Consider the following 27404-nt stretch of genomic DNA (forward strand, 5'->3'; position numbering starts at 1 on the left):
CCCAAGTAACACAGAACGTAGCGTAAACGTTGCCTGATTGTAACAAATGTCAGGCAACGTTAAACAGCCAACCTCAACGTTGAATGTACGTTGCCAGCTGTACGTTCAAGTGATGTCATAAATAAATGTCACAGCAACGTCCTGACACCCACGTTGTGTCAACGTTGCGTGTAAACATCAATTTAACGTGTAAATGGTATCAATGTAGCAACGTTACAAAACAGCACGTTCCCAGAACGTTGCCGGATGTCACCAATATTGACATTAATGTGATGCCAGGCTGCTGTAGCATTTCGCATGTATACGTTCATGCAACTATAAGATATTGTAATTTTCAACTGAACATTCATCTTTATCATACAGTGAGGTATGGAGATGTATAGTGGTTATGCAGTAATTAATATCTTCTAAGGAACACCATGTTAAATTATGTTTATTATGCTTCTCCACAGATAAGATCTGCTACAAATTATATCAAATGGCAGAAGCATTCACATGGAAAAAATGCTAATTGTTGCAATGGTTCACCTATAGTGACAAAGTTACGCATAAAAGTATTCCCTTCTTCCACACCAAATGCACAAGACTTTGTGACTGCTTGCACGCCACATGCCCCTAAAAGTGGAAACATTAAGCAAGGGCCATCATGAATAGGCACAAGCCCCATGATACGAGCTGCATAAGAATGACGAACACATGCACACTGCACAGTGGATACACACAGATCATATCTACTTGTTCATATAAAAAACAGTGCATTTTTTCAGTTCAAGTATAGTTTACATCATAGAAACGGCACTAGAGCAAAGGACTATAAGCCACCAATAGGGCTGCAAACACACCGTACACCAGCGCACATTTGTTTCACACACCACACAGGACACATGCACGCAGCAGACATGTTTTTTTTAGGAGGAATCTTCGCGAGCCGCACGATAAACACAGAAGGTACGGACGACAGGAGTAAAACCCGCGCACATTCAACACACCGACACGAAAGGAAATGCGGACGATACGGGTGTAACCTGCGCCACACGAGCTATCAACCCTCGTGGATTTTATCCTTTCCACCTGAAACAGTTACAACGCACACGAAAACATCGAACACTGCACATCTGTACCTCCGATATCGTGTCAACAATTCCTGAGGCAACAATTCATGTTCACGACATCAGAAAGTTATCTAAAACTAAGTGACGGCGTAGGAAAAGTAGGCAGCATCGCTAAACGTCATGGATTGGCTTCGAGACAGCTTCGAGACAGCCCCAACCGTTCAAATCAGGCCACAGCGACGGCTTGATAAGGATAATCGAAGCTGATCTCGAAGGCCATGCTTATGCTGGCTGCAGATGGCGGAAGCAATTCAAAGGTAAAATACGTTTTAGAATTTCTTTCTACGCCAAACTATAGTGTAAAATATAGATTGTTCTACAGTTATTTTGTCTCGCAACATCTATACGTAGTTGTGTGTAACCCGGCACAAAATTTTAGTATGCGAGTGTACTGGTTAATATTTTTGTCATCAAAGAGGCCACAACATTCTCACAAGTATGCAGGTGGCGCTATTGTTTTTCCTCCGTGTTCTGTGATGGCGGTCGTATGTGCGGGGTGCTACGAGCGTCGCGTTTGCTTGATCGTGTGTTTTTGTGTTTGCTGTTATGAAGTAGGTCGCAGTTAGCGTGCACAGAAGTGCCTGAAGATACCTTGTGTCACGCTGCAAACTCGCCGTATGCGTGGCGCGCCAGGCAAATGTGGCCCAACGATTTTATGCCGTGGAGTGCGGTCTCTTTGTTCTCGTTCTGGAAAGTTGGGTGGACGTCGCAAAGAATGTATGTTAGCGCGCCTCAGCTCGTCCACTACGCAGCGGCATGTATGCGAGGAGTAACATCGTCGACGCAGCACCGGCAACTTGGAGAGTGCTTCGCGACCGCGTCGTACCATTCAAAAGGTAAGTAATCGTGCTGGCTAACTACGCGCGTGTTGTGTGAGCTTCTCGTGTGTGCATAGCGTGCGCGAGCGTATGAAATAGAAGTCCCGCGACAACAGTGATACCTGTGCTGATGCTTGCTGAACGCTGGTTGTCAGCGCTTAGTTACGCAAGTTTATTGCTTCGATGCGAAATTGAAAATCTTGATAAACGTTTTCTTCCGATGAGAAATATAACGTTCGAAAATAATCGTGTTCATCATGTGCGTGCGGCGCGTGAGCTCCCGCTTTTCTCCTGAAGTTGCATAATGACTCATTTGCCTCTTTACCGATTCTTATAGCAATGACGTTTCCTTGCTTACATGGCAAGAAAACTTGTTTCATATCTACTTGTCCAAGGAAACTTGTTTCATATCTACTTGTCCAAGGAAACTTGTTTCCTTGCCATGTTTCCTTGCCTCAACGTTGTAAATAATATCTGCTTACGAAGTTTTCGGTTTACGGCAGCTTTAGAGAAAAAAATTTAAGCAATCACAGCTTGCTACTAGTCCAACTTACTTTTTAAGACAAGATGTTTTGACATACCTTATACGTAACTAAACATGACAGGGGAAAGTTAAACTGAGTCATGAAAAAAAAAATGAATTGTTTTGTAAACAAACATTTCTTTGCTATGTGCTGCTGCGTGTCAATAATTTTACTGTGATCAAAGGGTCCCCATTATCAAGACATTCATCAGTGACTTCTACTTTTTGCTCTGTTGCCACCCTGCAATAATGCAAACATTGTTTTTGTGACTATATTTAGATGCTCCATGCATGTCTAGACAATTTGACAGCTTTATAAAGCTGTGTGCCACTGCTATAAGTTAACACAGAACTTATTTTATAGTGGCGAGGCTGTGACCCATAACAGTGCCTACATAACGGAGGAGCCACCAGACCCCTTGGCTATGCCTGCCGTAGTGCAACGTATAATCTGGATGGTCGGGTCAGGTATGTATGTAGTGTACGTGTTCCAAAAAGTAGCATCTTGGTATCATTTGTGGATAAGTTAATCGACATTAGTCAACACAGCTTACTAAATAGGCCAAATATTTATGCAACTTGCTGTTTATTTGTGTTCATAGCTGTTATGCACACCTTATTGTGTTCTATATAAAAGTAGTTACATTTTAATTTTGCTTAGTACACACTATTTATTACTTTTCATTTTGGTTTTCTTGTTTTGAAACTGTTTCCTATGCTGTAGGATTTTATTTCCGAATTTTTAGTGTTTACACTACACTCTTGTGCAGCTTCTGCGCATATAAGAATTCAAAGTGTAATGGGCCAGATATGTCATAGGTGTAAGCACACAGTGTGCTTACCATTGTTTAACATTCATATTCACGATTATTTCTGTCTTGTTCCAAGAATTACAGCCACTGGAAAATACACATTTGATGAGCTCAAACTTCTTGAAATGATACATTAAGGCCAGTATTCACTGTGCTGCAGTTACTACAGTTCTGAAGTGTTTTCTAGTAAGCCTGCTTTTTTCTCTCCCATTTTTTAATATTCTTGGCAAGCTATCCCCCTTCATGCAAGTAGGCATTGTAGGAGTTGCGAGTCTATGTCCAGTTACATTATTTTTCTCTTTTTTTCAAGTCAATACAGCATAGAACACATAGCTAACTGGTAGGTAGTTCATTGTATTGATGCTCTATTATTAAAAAAGCACACTATTTCGCACATGTCTGCTTGCTCTTGCCATGTTTGCTGGTTATTGCAATGTTGCTCGTCAAATGAATTTGATTTCAACTACACCATACAGAACAGTCTTATTGGCTTTAGTGTAATTTTAATAGTGACAATCAACCAACAAGCCCTAATTCTACAGCTGTCAAGAAGTATTTCTAATACTTTGGGGTCCCTTTCCATATTTTCTGTTTCATCCTGTGTATTTGGTCAGCACAGTGGGCATTCGGTCTATTCATTCTGCTTGGCGCTGCTCAGGTCAGAATATGTTCAACCTGCAAGTCCAAATTATAATGATATGTGTACGACTTCATTTACTGGCTGGATGAATTGAAAAAGCATTATATCTGATTGTAAGAGTATTTTTGTCAAAAATACCAGTGTCTAGAATAAGCATCATATGCACTGCAACTCATAGTTTTAAGTTAGGTAGGCAAATATCTATAGGTATGTATACTTGTGCATATACTTTCTACATATTGGCTAGTGTTTTAGCTACACGAAACGGCCTATGTTGTCACTACTCTCAAGTCAAATTTATGGTTGATGCGCCACTTGTTTTTGTTGTGCACTTACACTTCTGTGGTGTCATAAGCACTGTAGATGCCTGACAGCTGAAGTATTGCAGCAGTAGACAGTTTTAGTTTAGCGTACGCTATGTCATTGCGTACGATATAAAATAGTGGGTCATCACTGCGCATGTGCAGAACGCTATCCGACCTCTAGCGTATGCATGCTATTTCTCAGATTTAGCATTACCGTCTGTGCGTGGTTTGTGTAGTTTACGTTAAACATGGCGGTGGTCCCCGCTGCCCACTTCGAATTGAATTTGGCGTGGCTTTTGCAGAATTCGCTTCGTTCGTAGAAAATGACTGTGTAAGCAACTTTCGCTTACCGTCAGGCCGCTTTGACAACAGTGTAATATGGTTAACCTTGTGGAGTTTTCGAGATCGCTTCTCATTTCGAACGACACGAAGCCTAACGAGGGAAACTGACATATATCAGCGCCACCTGTCAGTGAAGTCGAGAGTTAGGTGCAACGATGGCATATGGCCTCTGAGATCGGAAGATCTCGCAGGCCAACTAAAACTAATAAATGTGTGCTGTTTAGCGTACGCTGTACTATAGCGTATAGGCGTACGCTATTAGTTGCATATGCTATACTAAAACTGTCTAGTGTTGAAGCTAACTGGCACTTACTATTGCTACAGTATGCCAACAGATACCTATCACCGTATTTGTGCATTTTCTAAGAACCAGCCGTGTTTTCTAGGTGAAATTTGTAGTGTACGTATGAGTTTGCCGGTCAGTTCATGTAACTTTTCAGGATAGAATTTACATGGGGAGGAAAAGGGTACCATACAACATGACTGCTGCTAACTGACCATTTATTTTGATGGAAGGATTAAAAATAGCAACACTGGATGTGTGCTTATGTTGTGCACAATTTCGTTCAGAGGGAAGGCGTAAGTTGTAATATAAAGGCATAAAATCACAATAAATGATATTTGTGTAAAAAGGAAAGTAAATATGGGCGCAGACTAACTTCAATCACTTGTCATCTAGAAAGGACGCCTTTTATTTCATGAATTGATCATGGGGTCTGGCTCGCATGTCTTGTTTATGTGGTATGCCTCACTGATCTCGTGTCAATTTTTCACCGTAGGTGAAAACAGATGATCTTAATTCAGCCTGAAGTCCTATCGCGGCAATGCACGGCCAAACAGGACGAGCAAGCTGGTCTCTTGAGTGAAATATGGGAACTTATTTGGCACATTTAGTTACCGGCCAGTCTGCTCTGTGTACATTTGACCAGTTGTGAAAAAAATACAGTGAGCTGCCTCTCATACACACTAGACAAATTTGGTGGTATCTTTAACCAAGCAAACCTCCCTTGCCTGCTCGCCTTTCTGAATTCACTTGTGAACTGTCGTGCATATCCTGCCTACTTTATTTTTCGCTGGAAATGTGCGTGCATAGCAGTCCACATGAGAATTGAGGCTTGCTGAGGTAAAGATGCAACCCAATTTGTCTTGTGTTCGTCAGGGGTAGCATAGTCTGTTCCTTTGATCATGTATATATTCAGTCAAATGTACATGGGGCAGACTGGCTGGTGCCTCAACATGTGCCCAGGAGAGCACCATAATTCACTCAAGGGAGAAATATGTTCGTGCCACTTGACAATGCACTGACACGACTGGTGCTGCGCGCCAAATTTCGATTGTTCCTCTATGGCAACCAATTGACCATCAAAATCAGTGACGAATACCACATTAAGGAAATGGGACATGTGTCAGTTGTAGAGATACAAGCTATACTTTGGCTACCACTAATTGCTGAGAGAGTGATTAGAGACAGTTACTAGGAGAGCTCTTCATCTGGTTGGCTGGCACAAACTGTACCTGTTTCTGCACTGCAAAAAGCTGAAAGACTCTACTTGGGTTCACTGAAACTGCTCTTTAAAATAAATTTGAAACAGGGTAAGCTATATAATTTTGTGTGCAGCCCCCACACTAATGCCACTGGACGTACCTGCCATTTCCGGTTACATTTATCGCACGGTTAGACATATTTCTTTTTGCTACCAGCACTTATTGACATAAAACCGATGGCCTATTGCACAAGCAATAAAAGCACATCAAAACGCTTGGAGTAATGTGAAATTTAGGTAGGTTCATGTAAACAAAGCAAATTAATTGCTTTAATAAGAAAGTTGTGCAGACTGGGTAGGAATAGAACCTGGAGTGTGAAAGGAGCACGCTTCCCTTACGCCACGGCAGCTCTTTGGTTCTGGCTGACTTAAGGTGTGCCTAGTGCGTGTCACACTGTGCACGTCACATTGCAGCCATTTGGTTGACTAAAGGTGCTTTCACGTTCCCACACGCAAGCTGTCTTAATGTGTCTCTGCCATCTTTTATTGCAGGTACACCTAGGAAATGTTGTATACATTGGCAACGATAACTGGGGCCTGTTCCAGTGCCATCGCCGGGATTCCCTGTTCTGCAAAGAACTGACATAACTGATGTGGGGAGCCCTGGCGCTCGGTGTAGGAGTATCACAGGGGCTCCTTGTCGATGCTTGAAGGACGGCAATGCTGTTGAGAAGCCGACATTGAGCCCCGATAAATTGGAAGCTGTGGGTAGTAAGTATCATTCACATTTTTTCAAGTTTTTGTAATGTTTGTAACAATGCATGTATTGCACCGAAATGATTAACTTTTCAGATGCATTTGATGCATATCTTTCGAAATGTGGTACCCCTGAGGAGAAAAAAATCATCTTCTCATGCTTGGTTTTGGCCGAGCGGTTGAATCGAGTGACAAAGTTTTTCGCGTTTAGGTAGCCTAAGAAGAAACAAAAGCAGAATTAACAAACCAGCTTATTTGTGGCTACTCATGAGTTGCATTTCTTTGTTTAAAAGTGCCTGTGAAGTGGCGCTAACCTACTTATCAGGTCCAGAATTTTCGATTAACACCGCTTCCAAAAGCTCGCGTTCTAATTTGGTTTTTTCAAGGCCAGAACTTCCGTATTCGTCATCCGCGGATAGCAACGGCAACTTTTGCAGTGTAGAGCAATATTCAACCCTTCTCCCGATATGCAACACCTGTAGCGTAGTTGTAGCTGGTCGTTCAGGCACTGAATTGCTGTGCAGATGTAGGCAACAACACAAGAGTTAAGACGAGAGACATGCGGCAACTCTTTAACAAAAAGCTTTATTTTTGCTAGCCCATGTTTATAGCTGTCAGTCACTGCATTGCACATGCGCAATTCGCACCCTTAGGAAGAAAGTAAACTGTCTGACAAGTGTACAGAAGGTGTGCTGATACACACAGAGCCAAGTCGCGAAATCTTTTCAGCCTCAATTATTTTACGTGTTAGTTGATCACCGCTTCTGCTGGAAACGGTACACTGAGCAAACAACGGTTCACAGTCACGCGAACTGCAATGACATTCAAGCCTACTGTCACGCACATTTTTCTTGACATTGTATGAGTGTTCTCTCAGCCGGTGATTGATGCAGTGTCCCATTTGACCTATATACTGTTTACCACAAGGGGGATACAATAAACCACATTGCTAACACAGGTGACAAACGGAATTTGGTGTTTTGTTGCATATGTGTGGCGTGCTGTGACATTGCCTTTGATTACACAACTTTAGAATGATATGCAATTTTCTTGATATTGTGAGAGCTTATGAATGTAGGGTATGACGGCCAGTTTTATGTATGTCAGATGCAGTGACCACATGACCTCTACTCTGAAAAGCGCATGCACCGAGTGGTTGCCATGTGATCACTCCAGTATCTGACTGACTTAAAGTGGCTGTCATACCATACATTCATAAGCTGTCTCACAATATCGTGAAAACTGCAGATTGTTCCAAAGTTAAAGTTGTCTTCTTTGCACCTCAGAAGCTTATAAAGTTGTGTAATCAAAGGAAATGTTTCAGGGCAGCACACAAGTGTAACAAAAAGCACAAAAATCCGTTCGTCACCTATGTTAGCAACATGAATTACTGTACCCCTCTTTCTTGTGGTAAACAGTACATAGGCCAAACAGGACGCTGTATCAATGACCAGCTGAGAGAACACTCTATAATGTCAAGAAAAACGTGCATGACAGTTGGCTTGCATGTTGTTGCAGTTCATGTGCCAGTGAACCATTGTTTGCTCGGTGTACTGTTGTCAGCAGTAGCGGTGATCAACTAACACGTGAAATTATTGAAGCTGAAAAGATTGCGCGACTTGGCTCTATGTGTGTCAGCATCTGTACACTTATCAGACAGAGTTGACCTACCTAAGGGTGTGAATTGCGCGTGTGCAATGTGATGAGTGACGGCTATAAACATGGGTCGCTGAAAATAAAGCTTTTTGTTGGAAGTCAGCACACGTCTATTGTCTCGTCTTTTCTGTCGTCAATATCTGCGCTGCAATTCACCAATATGTTGTACCAACAAGTCAAATTTATCACTCACTCATTGGAACTTTCTTTCATCACGAATGAAATGTGGTTTTGGTACCGTGGTAGAGCATTCACATCATTTGTTAATTTTTGTTTTCTTCAAAGACTGAACTGGATGTAACAAGCAGCCGTGGCATTGCAAGGAAGCTTTATGTTAAAGGAATATATTGATACTAACGTCTTAACTGCTTAGCACAATAAAGGAAGTTGTGGGTATTGTTTATTGTGCTTTCCTTGCTCTTGTGTCCAAACTTATAGCTATAATGGTTAGGTTTTACTGAAATTTGCTTTTTGATGTTTTGCATTATTCTCCTGTGTAAAGTCACTGTTGTTTGTTTCACAGTTATGCGAAGCTTAAGTTGTTTGTAAGCATTTTTATAGCCTGTTTTCACAGTAAACATGGCTTACTTCAGTGTTTCAGATGGCACTTTATAGTTAGATGTAATTGATGTCTCTGCAGGTTACCGCATTATTGACTTGGAAACCAGTGAGGTCTGGATGCAAGTGAAGCTACCGAGGGAGGCATGTGTGCATCACTTGTGCTGCTGGCCATCCTCTGCAAAAGTGATGGCTGGCAGTCAGTGCTTGGATGACTTTCTGTTACTCTACGCCTTGGGCTGTGTTGACTACTTCACACTTGCTGCCATGTCTGCAAGCTTAGGCAAAAAGACCGGCTGGATGCTTGGCAGGAGATAGTATCCAACCGCAGTGTTACTGTGTTGTGTTGTACATTACAAAGTGATGGAGGACAGTATTTGTGCTGTTATTAAGAAGTATAAATTGTGTTCTGCCATTGAAATAAGGGAACTCGACACAAAGCAAAAGATTTCGAAGTCTGACCTACATGGGAAAGCAAAATATATTGTGTTATAGTTGTAGCTGTTAGTAGAGTCTTAATATGCGATAGAAGACCTTGGTGTTTAATAGAAAATATATTTAAGTGTGTTATCAGTGTGTTATCAGTGTTTAAGTTACTGTTATGTGTCATTTGTTTGCCAGGATGATGTAAGCAGACAGCAAATAAATGCATGGTTTGAGATTATAACCAGGTTTGTCTATGGCATTCACTATTATTTAAGGTGGACCAATGCATATTCATGGGTGCATATTCAACCACCACATTCCTCCTGCACAAACAATTCCTACATACTAGCGTTTGGTCTTAGCAGCTGATGTTGGCTATTATACAATTTCTTGAAAGCACATGCAGCTACCGACACATGATTTTTAGAGCAGTAAGTCGGAAGCAAAGACTGATTTTTTTCTGTGGTCTAAGCTTAAATGATATGTTTAAAGAAAGGAACATTTGTGGAATATATTTACTTTCCTGCTGCGAGAACCTTTATACGAGAACCTCTGCACATTGGACGTGCATGCTGCTTCTCTTGCTGTTATAGCCAAAATGAAAAATTGTTCTTATGAACCACTTCGCAGCTTTGCATTGTGCACTTTTACTTGCAGTTAGCATTTATATGCTGTGCTATGGACAACAGCAAGACAAGTCAGGCAAACCACCATGTGAAACACTTTAAAGATTCTGCCTTAGGGCGCGTTGGTACTATATATAGTGCAAGACAGATGAGCTGCCCGTACAGCAGCGCTGTCAGCATTACACGGCTGACAGCACCGCAAACCCTTAAATTTATATTTGTTTGACAGATAATGCATTCTAGTAGTTTTCATGTCGTATATGCATGAAAATGTAAACAAGAACTGGTGAAAACAGCATTATTTTACGTGTATAGTGTACCTTACCACAAGGTAAGGTACACAGATATCTTGGTAAGCTACACAAGATATATACGTAATAAACGCTGTTTTTCACTAATTCTTGTTTCACATTTTCATGCATATGCAACATGAAAACTACTAGAGTAAATTATCTGTCAAGCAAATATAAATTTAAGGGTTTGCGGTGCTGTCAGCCGTGTTATGCTGACAGCACTGCTGTTATGCATGTCTACAAATATTCTGCAATGTCAGTTGAGTGTTGCTTGAACGTCACATACGTACGTTGCCTGAAAGTTCAAGTGACAAAGGCAACATCCACATTACGTTGCCAGGAAGTTCTGTTAACGTTATGTTAACGTCGTGAATGTGCTGTTCAACGCTGCCACAACGTTACGACCCAACGTTGTGTGGCGATCAAAAAAGAGGACATTAGCAGCATGTAGGCAACGTTATACGCCGACATTTGTGCACATTCAGAGAACGTTATGGCAACATTTTGCGTTACTTGGGCGTATGTACCCCAACCCATTTTTAGTCTTCTGTGGGTTTCCTTCTCATGTTGAGCGTCCCCTGTGGGTAATTGATCTAGATAAACGTGCTCATGCACCGACTGTAGAGACTGACGTGGTCGTGAAATCTTGTTTCCTTGCCAGACTACTGAACAGCATACTTGTATTCTGCATCATAATCTTCAACCCTACTCTTACACTTTCTTGGTTAAGGTACTCAGTAATTTGTAATTCGTCCCCAGTCTTGATGACCAGTAGCATATCATCTGCAAACCAAAGGTTCCTGAGATATTCCCCACTGATCCTCACTCCTAAGCGTTTCCAATGGAATAGCTCGAATACTTCTTCTAAGCATACAGAGGCATTGAAGAAAGTGCGTCTCCGTGTCCGATGCCTTTCCTGATAGATAACTTTCTGCTGTTCGTGTAAAGAAAAAGGTAGCTCTCGATTCTTTGTAGATATTTACCAAGATATGCACGCGTATGCTTCATGTACTCCTTGATTCGTGTAACACGACTTCAGCTTCGCTCTCAGCTTCAGAAGGCAGCCAAAATGACATCTTGTTACCTTCGCCAACAAGGACTTGAAATTTCATGTGGAAAGTGCGCAATGGTGGCATTCAGCAGGAAGGTAATGTCTACTTACGGCATATCAATTAACGGTTAACTTGTACCATACAGCAGAAGTCACAGGTTTTTAGGAGTCGTAATTGAATTGTTTGAACTCCGCACGTGAATTACGTGAAAAACCGGCTCACTGCTCTCTGTCACCCGTTCAGGTTCCTTGCAGGAAAAAGTTAGGGAGTATCTGTACACGGTATGTTACAGTTGTACATGGTATTGTTCGTTGGATTCCCGCATACAGCCTGCCTTCAATACCCAAGACCTGCAAGACTAACCTGCGTACGATTCAGAGCATTCAAGCCCAAACCCTTAAGATATGTCTTTGCTTACCACGCAGTGCGTCAACGGCTGAAACCATTGCCATTGCATGGGATTAACTCATCACGACGCACATTACCGTTGAGACAATGCGTACGCATCTCAGACACAATGCAAGCCCCCCTTCCCACTACCTCACAAGCCTCTCTGCTGAAAGGCCCTGCTGGACATTTAGCGCTATTGTTAGTGCACATCGTACGTTGTTTATTTCAGAGTACGCACCTGCGGCCAAGCCACTGTTTCCTTCGTGGTGTTTGAACCGTGCATAAGTACATATAACGATTCCAGGACTATAGAAGAAGTCAGATCTGCCGTCTCCTGCTCTAAAACAACTGAGCTTACCCCTCTTGTACGAAAAGTACAGCTACCACGTGCACATCTATACCGATGGATCGACTACGTCGTCCAGTTCTGGTGGGCAGTGTTTATACCAACGCGAGGAACAACACTGCGATTCAAGACATCGCATGTCACGACGTCTACGGCGGCAGAACTAACGGTTCTGCGTCGTGCACTGGAATTTATTGATTCTGAAAGACATGGCAAACGGGCTTTGTTTTCTGACTGAAAACGGCATTAGACTACACGCAGTCAGTTTTCCGACGCGCATGTTATGTACAGCTGACATACGAAATCGTGAAACTTCACCACCACGTCCAACAGAAAGGCCACGAGGTTCACTTTCAATGAGTACCTGGTCATTGTGTAATCAGTGGCAATGATTCCGCAGATATTGCTGTTCGCACATCACATCAAGAAGATCACAGCGTTCCAATTCCGCTTTCGAAGGCAGGTGCTGCAAGGCAGCTTAGACACCTGGCACGCCGTCTCTTACTGACCAAGTGTAACTCGCCAAACTTAATACATACACAACTGAATCGATTAAACCCCTCATTGCAACTCCTACCTCCATTCGGACTTCCTAGACGGACTTCCTAGACGTGAACTCCTTCTACGGTAGCTCTACATGGGGGTGGTGCCGAAAACGTGCATAGCGTATGGCTGCAACGGGATCTTTAAAACGGAATGCGGCCAGGTCTGCGTCCGGACTGCACCGTGTACCACATAGTAGGCGCGTTTCATTAATGGCAAGTAAACTTAAAATTGAAATACCTCTGCATTAAGCTAAGGCGTCACTTCAAAAACATGACATTGATGACGAAGACATATTACATAGTTGACCCGCTCTTGATGGTGGTGGCAGCGCATGCCATACTTCCCGTACTTGTTTAAGGCACCGTAACACTGGTTGAATACACGACCATCAAGAGTCCGATGCCATCAATTGGCCGTCTATTCAGCACAGTTTGTCGCTGAGACTGTCTTATCATACCAGGCCGACGAACGCGCAGCCGACGAGGGCGAGTTGTCGTAGTGCGTATGGCTTTCGTGTCGACGCCACCGACAAAATCGGCGTGCCGACCATCGTTCGACCAATCGCCGCGCGATCAGCTGACGTGACGATCGCGTGACGATCGAGCTTGCGGTTTGTGGTGCGCACCAGTGATTTCGCCCGGTCCCCGTTCGTTCCGACTGGCCTGGGTGAACTGCTCCAGAGGCGTCTGCTTTCACCCTCTCTGTGCCGGTGTGCTGTGCACCACTCGTCCGCAGCGCCACTCGCAGCCTCGTCCACCGGAGGGTTTGATAGTCCCCTTCTCCTACAACTGACTCACCACATAGACTGACCCCGAAACCTTTTGAACCTCGCTTATGTCATTTGCTCTATCGCCGTTCCGTCAGGGCGGGGGCTCCTGTAGCGCCCACCAACGCTGCAGCGTGGAGCGCTATAGTCGGCATTGCAAAGCGATAAAAAATAAAGAAGCGCAAGCTCGGCACGCGCCGTGTCGTTCTGAAAACTTGCCACGTTGGTGGCCGCAGTCACCGCTCCGCTAGCCGCCTTCGCCTTCTGAGTAGGAACGACGGCACGGCCCGTACGGCCGCCGTCACGTCCTCCTACAGACTCGTCTCAGAGTGGGCGAATGCGGATCATATGCACAAATTTGCATGTTTTCCTACATTTTGACATTATTTCAAATCAGCGATCCACCGTTTTCACAATATTTGAAGCTAACAACAAGCTGTGGCTACAGACGTCGATGTAAACAAATGCACCGCGTTGGTAAATTTGAACGAAAGACTGCGCTTGAAGGCTTTTTAATATGCGAAATGTCTAAAAAATGTGCAAAAGGAATCCGAAAAGCGCGTTGCACCTGCAGAAATCAGCTACAACAAATTCCAAAGGAGCAGCACTGTTAGCACAACAGCGCAATCAGTCCTCAAGTTCTCACCCAGTAGTCGGTGAGTGCTACAGGGCTTCAAGGAACAACATACTGCCCCGGAGACGCCATTAATTATTAATCGCTATTCATGAAACGCACAACCGACGCACATTCAACGTGGGCGCAGGTGCACAAATCAACAGGCGTAAGCGGCGACACCCTTACAAACGTTTCCAGCGGCAGAGGGCAGCAATGAAAAATGAAAAAAGGCCAATTTATTGCTCTAGACCAGCACACTCTGATATTTTGTCCTTTTGTATTGTTTTTGCAGCTACTGCAGGTTTCACTGAGTCCAGTATTTGTCGTCAATAGATCCCTTGCTTTATTTGGCAAGGCGAGTGCTATTCAGTTCAGGTAAACTAATAGCTGTGGTTATCGTCGTTCTCTTTTCTGACCCTGATCCACAGGTGTGGCGCCTACATACGATACTATCTAAACTTTGTCATCAGATTTGTCTGATGCCACGGCAAGAAATGTTTCTTGATCCTGTCACTTCAGCTTCGTAAAGCTGGTTTTTGCCTTTAGTGTAGGATGGGACCATAAGTTTCAAACCAAGCACTCCGATTTCTACCGTGATTGTAAAGCGCCGCTCTACTATCACTTCATCACCATAGCCAAGATACGTAGAGAAATCTGCCTGGACAACAATCTGCTTGCCACTAATTTTGCCGCCCCAGCACTCTGAAATATACGAGATGAGCCCATTAGGCGTGATCTCCACCCGCACCTTTACAATGTTGGATTTCTTTTACTGGGGTCAGGTGGTGCTCTGTGCTCTTGAGGCACTTGCCCTTTCAAGGTAAATATATGTGCGGTCAGTAATAACTCTGAAGTGAAGAAAGTTCGTACTCCGTACAATAGAAAGAACGGCGAGAATCCTGTGGTTGCGTGAGTAGCAGTGTTGTACGCATATGTGACGAATGGGTGGACGGCGTCCCAATTGGTCTGGTCCGACGCGGTGTACATTTTTAGCAAACCCCGAGAGTGCGAATAAATCGTTCAGTTGGGTCATTCATTTGCGGATGATATGCAGTTGTCATGCGATGAACGGTGTTACAGTGAAAGAGCAAGGCTTGAATAGCATCAGACAGAAAAACACATACTCCGTCGCTCAAAAGTTCACGGGGAGCACCATGGCGCAGTACTAAGTTGCGTAAGATAAATATTTCAATACTAGTTCATATTTATTGAATAAGAAGAAACATTCCGCAATTCCTCGATTAACTTGTCATATGAGGACGTACACTTCAGAGGCGGTACCCTCTTGTTTAGTGGTCGCGTCCTCCCGGACTTCCACCTCCGGCTTGGGAGTGACCTTTTAGTGACGTAAGCGGCGAAGCGACCGGTTTGCATTTGGAACCATTATAAGATTCTGCCCCTGGCTCTTCGAGACTTCCGCTCTTCCATCGATTGCGCTCAACTATCTTTGGGTCGTACAACGAGCGCCACATACCACATTTACACCGGTTATCATCCGCCCTTACGCCAACGACCATACCGAATTTTAGCGGCAATACTGCGTAATATCAACTAACCAGTTGATGATATGCTTAAGCGTGGTGTCATTCAGCCGTCCCAGAGCCCCTGGGCGGCTCCTGTTGTACTTGTGCGCAAAAGCACCGCATATCCACGAAGTGAATGATGATGAATGGGCGAAGCACCCGGGGGATCATTTGGGCAAAATGCCGGAAGCGTTCTCCAGAAGCCGGAAGCTGGCTTCCGGAAGACGGAGCTTGGCGTACATATACTATATATATATATATATATATATATATATATATATATTGTGAGCAAAATATTAATCCTTCATCTTCTTCACCTGTACATAATCATCATCACTGTGCGCGTCGTCTTCGTGCAGCGCGTGGCTCAGCCAAATAAAGGCGACGAGACAACAGCTGTGCTGCTGCCTTACAATATATATATATATATATATATATATATATATGTGTGTGTGTGTGTGTGTGTGTATTGTCACAAACAAAATAACAAGGCTTCGGTCGACGCAATACATCTTTTATGGAGCTATTCTGGCACTTTCGTCGTTTTCTTCTTCGATGAGCACCCAACATGCCTAGCATGGAATTTCACCGAGTGGCTTTCAGTCATGTCAAGGTCGTGGCATTACCCCCTTCCCTAGAAGCATCGTCTCGATGCGGAACATTTATGCACTCGGGTGTATCACAGTGATACTGTGAAGGTATACGTAGATGGTGAGAGAGGTGTAGAGCTTTGCGGTCAGTGGGAGTGGTAAAGCTTCAACCGAGAGACGTGAACGATATCGGACAGGCGTGGGCGTCGGGGATGGCGAGTGGTGCCTTCTACATCAAGAATCACTTCGTATGTGACGTCGCCAAGTCGTTTAACGATCCTATAGGGTCCAAAGTAGCGGCGCAAAAGTTTCTCCGACCGACCACGCTGGCGGATTGGTGTCCACACCCATACTTTGTCACCAGGTTGATAAGTGACATCTCGGTGACGAAGATTGTATCGGCCGGCGTCGTGTGTTGTTGGTAGCGGATACGCATTCGTGCGAGCTGGCGCGCCTCTTCACCGCATCGACCAATTTAGGCAGCATCAGTGACAACATTAGAACAGTGGGTGGGTAAAAGCATAGCGTCCAACGTTGTTAAAGCTTCCCCGCCATGCACCAAGCCGGTAGGGTGAAGCCGGTAGTTTCTTGAACGGCAGAATTATACGAAAACGTACCATATGGGAGAACGTCGTCCCAGTTTTATTGCGATAGCAATTATATGGACACTTCAACCGGATTTCTGCCTTCGGCGTCGTCGTCGCTCTCGCCGTGAGGTTCCGTATAGATTCCAAGGGCGATAAAGTCGTCGCCGCGCGCCGTGTGCGCGCGCTATCACGGAGAGCGAACGCACGGCCGAAAGCAAACGCGACCGTCGCGCGAAGGCTGTGGGGGTATGGGAGGGAGATAGGCGGGGCGACGCTGTGCTGCGGCACCAAAGGCATATCTTGCAATCGGACGTAAGCGGAACTTGCCACTGAATCTCCCACGTGAAAGCAAGAAAGCGGGAAGGCAGCGCGGGAGGGAGGGGGGGGGGGGCGCAGCTTCTACTCTGCCAACAACTCCTATCGTACTTTGCCCGGTTGTGGCCGTCGCCCGCACGGTCTCTTATCTCCACACGGCTCTGACCTTTGTATGCGCTGTGCATCCGCCGCTCAGTTTCCTTGAAGCGATAGACGGCACGAACCTTGCCTGCGGCGGCGGCTGCGATTGCTGCCAGCGTTTTTGACAGTCGTTGTCTGCGGTCATTCAGTGTGATCTATTGATGTTTCCTTGTGCGCGCTGACACCACCCTTGTTAATTCAGTTAGTAAGCGGATGTGTCCAAGTTTATGCAGCCCATAAAACTACTATCTCAACTAATTTGCTATCGCAATTGATGCTTCGCCTTTCGGGCGAAACTGCGACTTTTTGTGGTCGACGTCAACATACATGGAAATCATATCAGCGATCGTTTTGTTTAGCCTTTCTGTGAGCCCACTCGTCTGGGGATGGTAAGCAGTGGCTTTGCGTTGAACTGTACCACTGATATCTTCTGTGAGCCCGATATCTTCTGTGAGCTGCGCTGTAAATTCTGTACCCCGGTCGGTTATAACCACTTTCGGAGCACCGTGGCGGAGTACGATGCCATGTACAAAGAAGGTCGCAATATCATTAGCAGTGCCTCGTTCGAGAGCTCCGGCTTCGATGTAGCGTGTAAGATAGTCTGTGGCAACAGCAATCCAACGGTTACCAGCCCTCGACGTGGGGAATGGTCCAAGCAATTCTATGCCAACTTGCTAAAAAGGGATCCGTGGAGGATAAACGGGATGAAGAAGTCCAGCGGGACGCACGGGTGATGTTTTGCGTCTCTGGCAGTCGCGGCATGTCTTCACATAGTGCTTGACGTCATGGCGAAGGTTAGGCCAGAAGTACTTTTGGCGTGTGCGTGAAAACGTCCGTGCGAATCCCAAGTAGCCCGAAGATGCCTTGTCATGAGAGGCCCGCAGGATGTCGTCACGTAGTACGGACGGCACTACAAGGAGGCAGACGGTTGCGGTCGAGTGAAAACCCAATTTGTAGAGGACGCCATCGCGGAGAAAATACAATGATAACGTTCGGACGAACATACGAGGCGGCTCTGGTTGACGGTTCTCATGGTAGTCGATGAGAGCCCGGAGTTCTAAATCATCGCGCTGTTGCTTGCTGATGTCTGATACTGTGACAATGGAAAGAAATGCGTCCTCTTCATCAACATAGAATGACGACGATTGAAGAGGAGCACGCGACAGGCAGTCGGCGTCGGTGTGTTTACGCCCGGTCTTGAACACGATCGTCATGTTCTATTCTTGCAAGCGAAGACTCCAGCGTGCAAGAGGGCCAGAGGCATCCTTCAGATTGGTGAGCCAGCACAATGAATGGTGATCTGTCACAACTCGAAACGATCGGCCGTACAAATATGGGCGGAACTTAGCAATTGTCCACAAAACAGCCAAGCATTCCTTCTCCGTAGTGGAATAGTTACTTTCAGCTGGAGACAAAGTGCGGCTTGCGTACGCAATGACGCGCTCGGCTACATCTTGCCACTGTGCGAGGACGGCACCAAAGCCAACGTTGCTGGCATCCATGTGCAACTCGGTGTCACTGTCTTCGTCAAAGTGTCCTAGAACTGGAGGTGTTTGCAGACGTTTCTGGAGTTCACATAAGACCTCTTGTTGGTCATGGTCCCAGACAAACGGAATATTATCCTTTGTTAACCGCTGCAAAGGTTCGGCTATCCTTGAAAGTTAGCCACGAAGCGTCAATAATATGCGCAAAGCCCTAGAAAACGGCGGAGTTTGTGTTTGTTCGCAGGTGTAGGAAACGAAGCAACAGCAATGGTTTTGTCGGGGTCTGGTCTAATGCCTGCGTAGCTGAGGACATTGCCTAAAAATTTGAGTACGTCATACACGAAATGGCATTTTTCAGGCTTTAAGGACAGGCCAGCAGCACGAATTGCGTCAAGAACTGCTTGTAAGCGCTGTAGGTGCTGCTCAAAAGTGTCTGAAAGCACAACGATATCATGTAAATAGACAAGGCATAACTGCCACTTGAGACCTGATAGTACCGTGTCCATCAAGCACTGAAAGGTAGCAGGCGCAGGGCACAATCCGAAAGGAGGGTCCTTGAATTCGTAGAGTCTATCAGGCGTAGCGGTTTTCTGCTGGTCATCAACCTCTATTTGCCAGTAGCCGCTGCGTAGGTCTATCGATGAGAAGTATCGGCCATGTCGAACGCGGTCGAAAGAATCGTCGATGCGGGGAAGGGGATAAACGTGCTTCTTCGTAATGTTGTTAAGCTTGCGATAGTCAACACAAAAACGCAATGTACCGCCTTTCTTTTTTTTACCAGAACTACAGGTTACGCTCATGGACTGTTGGAGGGCTGTATGATGTCGTCGGTAAGCATTTATTCGACTTGATTTCGGATGATGTCTTGCTCTTTACGAGAAACACGGCAGGCACGCTGGCGCACGGGCCTTTCATCGGGATTTGTAATAATTCGGTGTTTCGCAATAGGCGTTTGGTTGACCTTTGATGTTGAAGCGAAACAGTCCTCAAAAGACTATAAAATGCTTCGAATGCTAGCTTGTTGTTCACCTGATAATTTTGAATTCACATCAATTTTGCTGTTGGCCGGTACGTCACAGGTAGCGTCTTCACCACTCTGTCTTACAGTTAAGCAAGCAGGATAGTCACTGACTGGCTCCAAATAGGTGATGGCAGTTTGTGGGGCAAAGTGTTGGTATTCACGACTGAAATGGGTCACTAAAATCTGAGCAGTCCGTGACGATAGCTGCAAGATGCCGCGGGCTATGCAAATCTGTCGAGCCAACAAGACTGACAGATTGCTTTCAGCGATTGCGAGATGGGGAGCATCGTCGTCTGTTTCCACAATGATCAATGTAGTACTCCGTGGTGGCAAAGTAGCGCAGTCACCCGAAACGCGTAACACCGTGGACTGTGGGTAATAGTCGTCCGAATGAGTTGCATGTTCGCTGGAAAAAGTGACAAGGAACTCGCGAAGGTTTATGATGGCCCCGTACTCCCGAAGAAAGTCCATGCCGATAGTGACCTGCCTAGAGCGCTCTGCCAGTATAATAAATGAACCGACAAATGTGGCCTGACGAATGTGTACCCTCGCAGTGCATTTGCGGATTGGCGTGAGAACATGACCGCCGGCTATACGGAGCTTAGGTGTGGGCCACGGTGTCGTCACCTTGCGAAGTGCAGTAGCCAGTTGTCCGCTCAGAACAGAATAATCGGCGCCAGTATCGACAAGAGCGGTTACCGGGTGGTTATCAGCAGAAACGAGTATGTCGGTTGAAACAGCTTTACGGTTTTCGAAGAAAGGTGCCGAAGGTGCGCAGTCGTCGTTGTCGTCATCGTTATCGTCGTCGGTGACGTCGTCGTCGGGGCGTCACAGCGGAGGATTTCGCGAAGTGCGTTGGACAGCGGCCCCACTCCCGGAGGTCGCTGTTCTCAGTTTCCCTGACTTGAGCTCGCGGGCCGGTTGCCCACGGAAGCAGAGAACGTAGTATAGCGACTAGGTGACGCCGATCCTCCAGGAGGTGGTGATCGTCACTGGCGCCTCTGCGGAGATGGACATCGGGTCGTTGGCAGAGACTGTTTAAACGGTGGGAACTGCTTGTACGCCTACGGATGTTGACTGGCGAGATATTGCTGGATTTCTGTCGGGCGCTCTCATGTGGGCGCGAACGCCGGGGTGATAGCCTTGGAGTCCTATTCTCCGGTAGTATCATGCACGGTACAAGTGGCCGACTTCGCCACAGTGGAAGCAGAGTGGCTGTTAGTCAGGTGTGCGCCACACGTCTGACTTTCGCGTATTGATTCGGGGGCTCGTGGACTCGTACATAGTTGTATGCGAAGCTTGACCCTGGAAGCGGCGAAGCGGTTCTTCAGAAGAAGGCAGGTTATGGTGTTCTCGGGCTGCGCAAGTAGCCTCACTGCTTGCGCATCAGTCAGTACAGGGGCGGCTTCAGGTCGGGTTTAATCGAATGGCTGTGCCGCCTGGCGGACTTCTACGCGGGCTATATCTGTGAGGGACGTTATGGTCGGCTGAAATCGCACTCCCTGTAGTGGCTCGAGCTCCTCCCGCACGACACTACGCACAAGCTTTCGAAGCGCATCGGTGTCACAGGGCAACGAGAGAGAAGATGCTGATCCCAGGGTGATTTGGCGATCGTAGACCGAGGAGCGTTGCTGAAGGGCTCGCGCTATTGTTGTCGCCTCACTGACGAAGTCAGCTACTGTAGCTGGAGGCCTTTGCATTAGTCCTGCAAACAGCTGCTCTTTCACTGCTCGCATCAGCAGGCGGACCTTCTTCGCTTCTGTCATGCCCGGGTCAGCACGCTTGAAAAGCCGCGACGTGTCCTCTACGAACATGGCTTTGCTTTCACTAGGCTTTTCAACCCTATTCTGAAGGGCTTGCTCTGCACGCTCTTTTCTTGCGAGACTGCTGTACGTATCGCGTATCTGCCGTTGAAATTCTTGCCAGGTGGTGATGGATGGCTCGTGGTTAGCGAACCATGTTCGGGCAGAGTCCTCTAGGGCAAAGTACACATTCCTTAGCTTCTTCCGTTCATCCCAATCATTAACCTCAGCCACACCATCGAAGTCATCGAGCCAGTCTTCCACGTCCTCAAAAGGCTCACCATGGAACGGCCGCGGCCAGTGGGGCGTTTGGAGAACAAGCGACGTAGGAGGCTGTCCCGTACCGTATGTCTCCTGTGTCTCGGTTGCGGTTGTGATCGACATCCTCAGCAGATCTTGAAGGCCGTATTCCGGAGGCAGTCTTTGAAGCCGGCAGCTTTTGCGTAGATGGTCCGCTTCCAGATCCTGGGGGTCAGAGTACATAGACGCGTACCCAGAACCTCCACCAGTTTGTCACAGACAAAACAACAAAAGACTTCGGTCGATGCTATATATCCTTTATGGCGCTATTCTGGCACCTTCATCGTTATCTTCTTCGATGAGCACCCAACATGCCTAGCATGGAATTGCACCGAGTGGCTTTCAGTCGTGTCAAGGTCGAATACATCATCATGATCAGCAGCAGCAGCAGCAGCCTATATTTAGGTCCACTGCAGGACGAAGGCCTCTCCCTGCGATCTCCAATTACCCCTGTCTTGCGCTAGCGTATTCCAACTTGCCCCTGCAAATTTCCTAACTTCATCATCTCACCTGGTTTTCTGCCGTCCTCGACTGCACTTCCCTTCTCTTGGTATCCATTCTGTAACCCTAGTGGTCCATCGGTTAGCTATCCTACGCATTACATGGCCTGCCCAGCTCGATTTCTTCCGCTTAATGTCAACTAGAATATCGGCTATCCGGGTTTGTTCTCTGATCCACACCGCTCTCTTCCTGTCTCTTAACGTTACTCTTAAGATTTTTCGTCCCATCGCTCTTTGTGTGGTCCTTAACTTGTTCTCGAGCTTCTTTGTTAACCTCCAAGTTTCTGCCCCATATGTTAGCACCGGTGGAATGCAAAGATTGTACACTTTTCTTTGCAATGACAGTGGTAAGCTCCCAGTCAGGATTTGGCAATGCCTGCCGTATGCACTCCAACTCAATTTTATTCTTCTATATATATATATATATATATATATATATATATATATATATATATATATATATATATATATATATATATACTGTACATGTGTACATAGCCCTTGTGCACAGCAGCGCCCCTAGCTACGGACGAGAGAGAGAGCGCGCGTCGGGAACGAGAGAGAAAGGGAGCGCAGCTGCGCATCTAGCGGGCGCGGCGATTACTAGCGTTGCTACGACGGCGCGACGAGGCACAAGGCTTGACCCTAAGGAGCTTCGCCCCTAAAAACGCAACGTCTCTTGCTGTGGCGATGGAAAAAGCTGCAGTCTCTGGGTAACGCGGGAGGTGGTCCATGCCGACAATTATCCACCTATTCCAAGAGGTGGTCGAGGCAAGTGGGCCGTATCAGTCGATACCGACGCACTCGAATGGATGGGCCCGGCAAGGGAGAGGCAGAAGTGTACCGGCCCAGCGTTGAGTTGGAGCCTTGAGCCGCTGACGAGCAGTGTAGCCACGTATGTACTTGCACACAAATGCATACATTCCGTGCCAGAATTATCGTTACCACAGGCAGTTGTAGGTCTTGAGAACGCCGACGTGAGCGCGTGGCGGGTCGGCGTGGAAAGCAGCGCAGATGTGCGTGCGCATGTGGCGGGGTACCACTAGAAGCCACCTCCAGCCATCAGACGCGTAATTCCGCCGATATAGGAGATCGTCGCAAATAGCGAAATGAGCGGCTTGGCGACGTAGAGCCCTTGAGGCGCGATAAGTTGATGGGTCAGTTAGAAAGTAAAGGAATTGACAAATCCACGCATCCTTGCGTGGCCCCGACGACATGTCTGCGAAGTCAATAGGTGACTAGAGAGCCGAAGAAGCTGGCGGAGAAGCTGTGTCAGACGCTTGCGGCGAGCGGGACAGAGAGAGAGAGAAACGTTTATTTAGACGATCGAGTTGATCTTGAGGACGAGTGGGAGGTGTCCTCATTACAGGACTCCACTGGCCATGGCTGCTCGACGTACTTGCTGGACGAGAGCTTTTTGTCCCGCCAGGGTATCGCCGGTCAGCTGTACCTCCCACCGCTCAAATGACGTGTTAGGCGTCTTTAAATGTTCAGGTTTGCCCCCGCACCCCCACGAGATGTGAAAGAGCGTAGGGCGTGTGTCGCCGCACCAGGGGCAGATGTCGCGATTTGTTTGTGGGTACATTTTACTGTATTTGAGCGGGACAGTGCATCAGCGTCTGAGTGTTAGCTGCCGGATCGGTACACAACACGAATATATAATCTTACAGGCGAAGCGCCCAAGGACCGAGGCGTCCCGAGGGATCTTTCAGCGACGAGAACCAACATAGAGCATGATGGTCCGTGTCGACGCCGAAAGGGCGGCCATAAAGGTACGGAACAAACTTAGCCAAAGCGCAAATTGTGGCGAGGCACTCTTTCGCAGTGACGCAGTAATTACACTCGGCTTGCCTGAGGGTTCGACTCTCGCTGCAGCGGCACGGAGCAGAGCAAGGAGAGACAAGTCTGTGGTGACGCGTGGGGGGCGGGGGGGTAACCGCTGAGAATAAAATAAGAGGAGTCTTCTCGTCGCTGCGGTAGGACCTCGAGAAAGACATGTCGGACCGTCGGGAAGGGTACCTCGGCTCGATTGACCGTGAGCCGGCCGTGACGGGATAGGTCAGAGGGTGATGAGCCACTTGGTCGTGCGCGACGTAACCCGAGAGATAAATAGTGGCGTGAGTCTGCTGTGGTACGATGATGTCAGGAGAGACCGAGGGGTCCAGTTGTTTAAGGTGTAGAAGGAGGTGGTTACGCTAACATCGATGGTTACGTTAACATCGATGTCAGAGGAGGAGGCGATTGAGGAGTGCAGAGAGGATGACAGGGTGATGGCTGCCTCGAGCTTATCTTCAAGAGCTCGCAGTTGGGCTTGGAAGGAGTAAATTTGGGTCTTTTGCACCGCAAATTGAGCGGTTTGTTCAGTGAGTAGCTGTCGTAGAGAGGCGTTTCCTTGCTGCAGTGCGACGACCTGCGGCGAGGGAGACGCCGAGGGAGCGCCAAAAGGGGGGGGGGGGACAACGGCGACTGGGTGGGTTTAGAGGCGGGTTTAGGCGCCGCCGGGGCGAGGGTCGAAAAGCCAGTGGTCGACTTCGTGGAGGCGGCGGACTGCATGCCTGTTGCTTCGGACGTTGAGGGCGTTCCACGTTGCGCTGCTTACAGTTGGAGCTGTGCGTGGAGTGATTCCCGTTGCAGAGGATGCAGTGGGGGGTGCAAGTGGGGGGCGAGCCATCGGGTAGTAGGGGGTGAGTGTCGCCGCAGCGACGGCACTGGTCTTGTCTTTGCATGGGGCACACAACGGTCTGATGGCCAGTCAAGCGGCAGTTGAAACAGGCCTCCACCTGTGGAAACTAAGGAGGCGAAGGTGGATTAAATCAATCAATCAATCATTTTATTTCAGCATCAATGAAAATCAATTACACTTGGTGGGTACAGACAAAAAGTCATTATTCAGGCTTGACAGGGTCTGTAACCCCGGGCTGGGCAAACAAGGCACATGATTATACAATACAGAAATACAAAGGAACCAATCTGGATATTATACAGACAATCGGTTTTTCACTGAACGGTCATAAATGCGCTAGTAAGGTCGGAAATGCTAAAGGAACCGATAATGCCATCTTTATTCAAATACAAACAAGACAAGCGAGAGTGTTACATGTGAAGGTCTGAATTATTAAGTAGCACATGTAACTGGTATTTTAACATTTGTGTGCCGTAATTTGTTCGCATTCTAGGCACCCTCCAGACTTCGCGTACGCTCAGGGTGCGCACATGCTCAGCCTGTCTTAACCCAGGCAATTCTGTAAAAAACGTGTCGTTGTTTTTCGTAGCCAATGTATAGCGTTTCTGTAACATTGAACTCACCGTTCATTCACTGGTAATAGATTGAGAGCCTTGAAAATTGGTTTCGTGTGTGCGTCGTATGCAGCATTAACGATATTGCGAAGTGATTTCTTTTGAAGTTTGTGTAGTTTTTCAATGTAAGTTTTCGTGGTCGTGCCCCAAACTAAGTAACAGTACGATAGGTTGGACAAAAATAGCGATTTGTAAATTAAGAACTTTATGTTCTGAGGCAGGATGTAGCGAAAGTTGCATAAGATGCCTACAGTTTTTGAAAGTTTATTTAGGGTGCATTTAATTGATCTGTCCACGTCATATGTTCTTCAAAAATGACACCAAGGCTTCTAGCTACGCGTGAAAGCTCTATAGTTGATGACCCTAATTTTAAGTTGTCGGTGATTTTCAGCCTTTTGTTCTGAGGGCGAAACAATACTGCATTTTTCTTTGCCGCATTTAAGTTCAATGAATTGGCAACACTCCATGTGTGGATTTTTCTTAGTACTGCGTTGCCTTTTTCTACGAGTTTTGAAGAGTCATGGCCTGTAATAAAAATACTTGTGTCGTCCGCGAAAATGATAAACTTAGTGTCAGTACAAGTATTTACGATGCCATTTATGTACAAGTTGAAGAGTAAAGCGCCCAAAGTACTGCCTTGAGGCACACCAGCAGTAACTGGCTTTAATTCAGATACAAAGTCGTTAACAGTGACTTGCTGCCGACGGTGATGAAAGTAAGAAGTGATAAGTTTTAGGAAAGTACCTCTAAAGCCATAATGCTGCAATTTCTCAAACAAGGAATGGTGATTAATTGAGTCAAAGGCTTTTGAGTAGTCAATGAAACTGCCTAGTGTGCATAGATGATCTTCAAATGAGTGCAAGACAAATTCCTTTTGCCTCAGAAGAGCCGTTTCAGTTGAACAACCCTTCCGGAAGCCATACTGGCAAGGCGTAATAATGTTATGCTTCGTAGTAAAACTGGACATGCGGTTACATATCAATTTTTCAATGCATTTCGAGAACACGGGAACTTTTGAAATAGGCCTATAGTTAGATAAATTATTGATATCAACACTCTTCAATGAAGCACACTAAACAAACTGGTTTATTGTGGGCGAACTTGTGCCCGGAGACTTAACACTCAAACACATTCACACAATTGACAAGCAGAGTTAACAGGATCGCGTTGCACAGTCAACCACGTCCGAAGATTGAGCACACGCGCAGCCGCGTTCGCGTGCACGAGGAACACACGCTGTCTCGCCACGCGCAAGCCGTTGCTGGCGTTCTTCTAACGGCGGTGCGATGTGACGCCTGGAAGGATACTTCGCGTGGAGAGATAACTGCGGCATTACTCCCCCACCGAAAACGCATCGCCCCGATGCGCGCAAAAGAAATTTCATATGCATAAGTGTTTTCATTGCCTGTCGAAGTACGGCTTCATGCGGACTACATGTACGACTTCTGCAAGGTTGTGGCGCTTTGATAGCTTTTGTCCACGAGGAATGACTTCGTAATTCAGGTCACCTACTCGGCGAATAACTTCGTAAGGACCGAAGAATCGGCGAAGGAGTTTTAAGGGCGAAGCTCCTTAGGGTGTGGGTCTGTCCCTCATCTGTAGTATGTAGTAGTAGTAGTAGTCGGCGTCGTAGTAGTATTAGGTAGCCACGTCTACTTTTATGAAAAAAGTTGTCGCAGTTTCACCTGAAAGGCGAAGCATCAATTGCGATAGCAAATTTGAAGAGAGCTATACGGAGTAATGATAGCAGCTTTATCAGCTGTATAAACTTGGACAT

The 27404-nt window shown here is 46.4% G+C and overlaps 1 long non-coding RNA gene across 2 annotated transcripts in view; it reads left to right on the forward strand.

The window, feature by feature from the left end:
* Positions 1-28: 28 nt before the first annotated feature.
* The window catches only part of LOC125943002 (uncharacterized), a 44543-nt gene continuing 17167 nt past the window's right edge, over positions 29-27404 (forward strand). The window contains exons 1-4 of one of the 2 annotated variants that reach the window (XR_007465478.1): positions 29-1948; positions 2818-2921; positions 6589-6807; positions 9089-9654. This is a non-coding gene — a long non-coding RNA (uncharacterized LOC125943002). Of the gene's footprint in view, positions 1949-2817; positions 2922-6588; positions 6808-9088; positions 9655-27404 lie in introns of those variants that run through there. The other variant, XR_007465479.1, reaches the window with a different exon arrangement.

This window comes from Dermacentor silvarum, chromosome 2, assembly GCF_013339745.2.
Source record: "Dermacentor silvarum isolate Dsil-2018 chromosome 2, BIME_Dsil_1.4, whole genome shotgun sequence".
In the NCBI taxonomy this organism is placed as follows: Eukaryota; Metazoa; Arthropoda; class Arachnida; order Ixodida; family Ixodidae; genus Dermacentor; species Dermacentor silvarum.